Consider the following 5,888-nt stretch of genomic DNA (forward strand, 5'->3'; position numbering starts at 1 on the left):
GGCACCCAAATACTACCCTCCTTTCCTGCAGCGCCCAAAACCCTAAACACGGTGCTACAAGACACCACGTTGAAAGAGAAGGCGCAGCAACCATGCCCGCTTTGCCCAAACCAAGACAGCTGATGGCCAGGACCCCCCAGGATTGTATTTTCCTTGTTATAGTTTCACCCCAGTGTTTGTACAAAACGTCTGGGTACCGGCTCTGCTCTGAGGTTTGTTTAGAAGATGCTGCCAAGGGTAATGCTGCTCCCAGCACCGTTGCATGAGGACCATGTCACTGCAAAAATTGAGTCCATCCTGGGAAGCTTCTCCTGTCTCCCTCCTTATCCTGGGCGCCGAGCTGGCCCCAGACCCCTAATTCTTGCTCCTATAGGGGTGATGTTGCCCATAACCCAAAGCAAACCCTATAGCAAGCCCCGAGTGGTTTTGCTGGAGCTTCGAGCCTTTCTCTGCTTGCAGAAAAGGGGGTGTGAGGGGTTTCCTGATGGATTAGGTGGGGAGAAAAAGGTGGGAATCATCCCCATTTGAGGATGGAGGATGTGAAATTGTCCCTCTACGAGGATGCTCCTGGTAAAGCCTCCAGCGAGTCGTAGTTCAGTCATCTCCCAGCAAGCAGCGCAGAATAACCTGTTATCCATAAATCAAGGAGTATTAATATCTGGGATACCTCCAAAATCTTCCTATAAAATGTTACCATCACATTTGGTTTAGCTAAGTAGAAACTGGTGGGGTTTTTTGGCCACCTGTAAGTAGCGGAAGAGAAAACTTGTGTCTAAATTTCTCCTTGTTTCTGTAATTCTGCTTTTTTCCAGAAAAAAAAACCAGTTGCTTTCTTATAAGAAAGAAACGAATTCTTGGAATAAAAAAAAACAACACTTGAGATACGGCTTCCCCTTTCGCTCTCTTCAAAGGCATGGCGTGATCTTCTGAGAAGCAGAACCGAAAGGGAGAAGCGAGGACACGTGAGTTGCTCCACACAGAAAACTTTGTTGATGATGCCAGACATGAAACAGATGGTTTTGTCCCAAAATAAATGCCTGGTTTGGTCATCTTTGCAATGGAAGGAACAGGACACTGTGGCTTAAATATTTGTCACAGTGGCTGGGTGTGATGGACCCTCCTGCAGGCAAAGGGGAACCAGCTGAAGAGTTGAGCGTGTCCCTGCGTGCTCCTGGAAAGCAAATGGTCCATGCTCTGAGTTTTAATTCCTGGAAGGTTTTGGTCCCTATGGGAGATGCCTCATGCCTGGGTGTTATTTTGGCTGTTCAAGGATCCCCAAGGTCCCCACCGCATCCTCACAGCCCTTGGCGAGGGGGTGGACATCCTGAGTCAACAACATTGCATTTAATGGTGTTAACGAGCAAAAAGAGCAGCGAAAGACTTAAAATTCCCATTACAGAAAGGCACAGACTCATTCCACGGACTAAAAATTGCACGTCCATCCAGCTGGGAGATTTGAGCCATGGCTTGGAAGTCCCAAGTGAACTCATCACACGCAAAATCCCTTATTGCTTGCTGCAGGAGCAGCAGAGCCGAGCATGGGGTTCCGGGGGAAGCAACAAGAAGTTGCACCGACAAGTAGTTTTTAATGCAAAGCATTAAATTTGCGGTGCACAAAATTGCTGGGTTCCCGGTGACTCACACCCAGTCGGGTGAGAAATTCGCCCGTCTTGCCCTTGTGCTGCCTCAACCCATCCGTAAGACCTGAGTGTTGGGTGGCCACCAGGGCAGGTGACGATCTGTGCTCCTGCAGCAGCACATAGTGGCAAGTTGGGACGCTTGTATTTGGCCCCGATTTACGGTGACGGACCATGACCATGGAGCCCCTCGGGTTGACTCACACCTGAGATGCTGGTTTTCAACCTTAAAATAGCTGTTTTCACCCTACGAATGTGCCTGGGTGTGTGGTCCTGCTGGGATGGTGGTACCCCAAAAGCCGGCATCTCCATCAACGTTTCCACCCTTCGTCCTTGGTTGTAACTGGGGGGCAATCATTTCCCAGAGAAAACTCTCCAGCGGGAGAACTGCCTCTGGTCCAACAGCCAAAGCAAACAAGCCATTGAGGAAACAGCAACAAGTCAAGGGAAGTTATTTTAAATCTTTCCCAGATGGGAAATACCAAAGGTACCTGCAGGTCTCGTGTGTTTTGACCTCCTTATTCCTCCCTGCGGACTCAGTCCGGAAAGCGGAGGAGCCTGGAGGTGGTGAGCCAAAGGGATACAGCGTGCTCCTCCATCACCCCGTGGGCAGCTGGCAGCGTGGCCAGATCCTGCAGGTCCCCATGGGGATCTGAGCCTGCTTTTGGACACCCTTTTGTTATCACCTGATATCTGGACCCATCCCTGGGGCTGCTGGCAGAGCCCAGTTGTCCCAGCACGAGGATGGTGGAGCTCCATGCTGGGTTGCCCCTCTGCTCCATACCATGGTCTCCCATCATGGGGGATGGGGACGATGGGTGTTTATGAAGAGGTGTGTTGGTGAGAAGACCGAGATGGCCATCGCTGTGCTGAGCCTCAGGAGCTCGGGGCTCTCCCAGGATGAGAAGAGCCGTAGAGGAGTGAAAACCCAAAAGAGCTACAGGATCTGCTGGCATGGGATGGAGGGGAAGGAGCCGAAGGATGGATTGTGGCCAACCTGGAGGCATTTGACTTCCACTCAACCATGCAAAGTTACCATCAAAGTTCGGAGATGTCCCCATCCCAGGCCCCAGCTCTGTCCTTGAAGGGAGAAATTGCAATTATTTGTGAGAATGAGGCAGTGAGAGCTGATGACCTCCCTCTTTGCAGAGCCTCCTAGCAGTGGGAGTCGAGAAGATCTCTCAAAGGTGGCTGCAAAGTGTGAAGGCCCACCTCAGGAACTGTCACGAGACACCCTCATGCCCTAAGCCGTGCGATTTCCTGCCTGCAAAGACCCACAGATGTGGGTCCCAAAATCTCCCTTCCCAACTTGCTTCACCAGCAGACGGATGAGGTCTCCTGCGCCCAGGCCACCTCCCAAACACCCACCACTTTCCTTCTGCTGAAGTCGTGGATGAAACTGGAGCCTAAGACACCACTCACGCCTGGACTCCCGCACTCCGCACAGCTCCTTGAGGATTCCCGGGCAAAGAAAAGCAATGAGCGGAAGCGACCCCAAGTCCCCGAGGCACGTCAGGATGTGCCGAGGAGAGGAAATGAAGCCTGCGAAGATCGAGGCATTAATCAGCTACGTGCTGGGGGGAGGAGAATCTCAGCAACCTTTTCCTCCCATGCTGACATCCACGGGAATCTAGGAAAGCAGGCTGGAGAGGAAAATGAGCTGAAACACACTTCTTCAGAAATGCTGAGGCATAGGAATGGTGGGTCAGCTCCCACTTGGAGCAGAGCCAAGGCTATTTTGTTTGAATTCCCATCAAAGCCAAGGTTTCCCGGAGCTTCTGCAGAGCCCTGGCAGAACAGGTCCATTGGGCTCGTAGGCTGTTGCTGGGACCTCATCACCTCCAGAAGGAAATTTGGGCTGGATGGCCAGAAACGTGGGCCTGGGACCCATCATAGAAATGGGGGTTGAAGGTTAGACCAGTTTCTCCAACGCAGAGGTCCAGCAGCGAGAAGGCTTGTCTTCTTCCGTTGGGGCTTTCACCCCAGGTAGCTCCACCTGTTTGACTGCGGTGAACGTTGCAGCAGAAGAACGGAGGGGAGCATCAGAGTGGACCTCAAGAGATGAGACTTTCTCCACCAAACGCCTTCTCTGCCAAAAATCTGGGGACTCAAAGGCAAGTGCTGGGGTAGCACATGTCTGCGGGTCAGCCCGGGGTGACTATCTCCTCTGACCTGGTTAAAAAAAGAGAAAATTGCCATCGAATGTCACCTCTTTATGAGCAAGCTCTACTTGGTCCACCACCCCGGCAGGCTGGTGTTGTCAGGAGGACGCGAGAAATTAACTTCGTTTCCATTATAAATAGCTTTTAGAAGTAATGAAATTTTTCATGCAAGACATCTCCGGTCTGGTGAGCCGCGGCAGAGCCCGAGGCAGAAGGGACTCAGCCTGCATGCCCAGTACGTCTGGGTTGGGGGAGAACTTGAAAGCCCTGTAGGACCCTCCCCACGGGGATGTCCAGCGTCTGGTGGTGGGGACATCCCTGCCCTGAGGCTTTCGCAAAGCTTCAGCATTTGAAAAATGCTGCTTTTCGCCTCCAACAAGAGTTTTGCGTCGATTTGAGGAGCGCGGTCCCAGCTCCCGACTGCCTCCCTGGCCTCGACCGCAGATGCTCCTCTCTCCATCCACACCATCCTGCGGCCCGCCGGCAGCTGGAAACGTGGAGCCCGGTGGGAAGGTGCAATTACCCCGGGCAGCAGCGGCAAAGGTCGCCTGCAGTCAGCCGCTAACGCGATTACTGGCAACCTCCAGCCGGAGGAACAGAAACCAGGTGGCCAAAGAGTCTCATGAGGCCAAATCCAGCCACCGTGCCAGGCCTTTTTGCCAGGGATTAATTCAATCGGTGAGACTCCAAGAGGAACGCAGGCTATTCCTTTTCCCCGATTATTTTTCCCAAAGACCTTCGTCTGCCTTTTGCATGGATAAAAAGAGGCGTAAAAATGATGCCTTGCTCGAAATCTCTTTTTTAGCGTCACCGCTGCCTCCGAATTTGCCTTTCCCATCCCTCCTCAACCCCCGAAATGTCGTTTTTGGGGGGAGTTCCCATTTATTCCAGGTGCTGTAGGGCTGGGTCCTTGAGGCTACGGGTCCGGCTGCCGGGCTCAGCGGAGGCAGTCGGGGCTGGCAGGCAGCCAGGAGCCGCTGTTTTATTTTCTTCTTTTAACACTCCCTCCACTATTTACAGTGTCCCCACAGAGGGACAGCTGGCTACGAGGCGTTCACCTTGGGGACCTGCAAGGACCCCCGCCGTGCCAGGAGGGAGGAGGACGCCAGCTCCTTTTCACCAGCTCGGAGCTCGCCCCGAAGACGGAGGCAGTGCTGGGGGTGGGATAAGTGCTCATGCTGGTGGCTCATCAGAGGAGTGAGTTGTGTCCGTTCTCAGCTGCGTTCCCCAGAGGCTTGCAGAAAGCCCTGGGCTCCCCATCGCGGGCTGCTGGGCTTGTTTGCACAAGGCGTGTTTTCCGCTCTACTCCGGGGAAAGACACTTTTCCCCTCAGTTTCCGTCTCCCCACGGCGGCGGAGGGAGCGGGGAATTTCACAAGGGCACCGAGCCATCGCCAGCCCAACCCCACAAGCCCGGGCAGCCCTGGGACGAGGGTGACGGCTCCAGCCTGGCTGTGGTTGCAAATATTCACGGCTGCTCCTGCCAGAGCCCATCTCCCCCGTGGCCCCGCTGCCTGGCTTGGCCGCGGGCTCGCGCCAGGATCGATGAAAGCCCGCGTTGTCCGCCATAGCACAGGCGCCGGCGGGAGCCGGACGGACGGCGGCACCTCATTCCACCTCCCCATCCCACACCGTGCAGCCGGGCCCCTGCCCAAAAACTCCTCTCCTCATATTTGGGTGCCAGCTCCAGGGGTGCATCTCTCAACGAGGTGACGCCGGGGAGCCCCCCGCGTGGCGCTCCATCATCCGGCCGATGCCGGTCGCAGCCTCCTTGCCTTCCACCTCTACCAAGACCCATCACAAGCCCCTAAAAAGGAAGGAGGGGAATAATTTTGGAGGGCAAACTGGGCTTCCAGGGAAAGGAAGGGCGAAGCCCGTCATCCCGCGTAATCCCGGCACCCCTGGGCTGTTTATGCATCGGCCCTTTCATACCCAACACGTCCCCCCCGGGGTTCCTTTCCTTATTGCTCTTTAATAGCCCTGCTCAGGAAGCGCGGAGGCTTGACCGCCTGGTTAATGAGTACCAAAGCCACCGACCCCTTCGGTTGAGACCCGGTGCCGCGGGGAGACCCTGTCCCCGACAGCCAGCC

The sequence above is a fragment of the Pygoscelis adeliae genome, unplaced genomic scaffold, assembly GCF_000699105.1.
Source record: "Pygoscelis adeliae isolate BGI_AS28 unplaced genomic scaffold, ASM69910v1 Scaffold263, whole genome shotgun sequence".
Taxonomy (NCBI): domain Eukaryota; kingdom Metazoa; phylum Chordata; class Aves; order Sphenisciformes; family Spheniscidae; genus Pygoscelis; species Pygoscelis adeliae.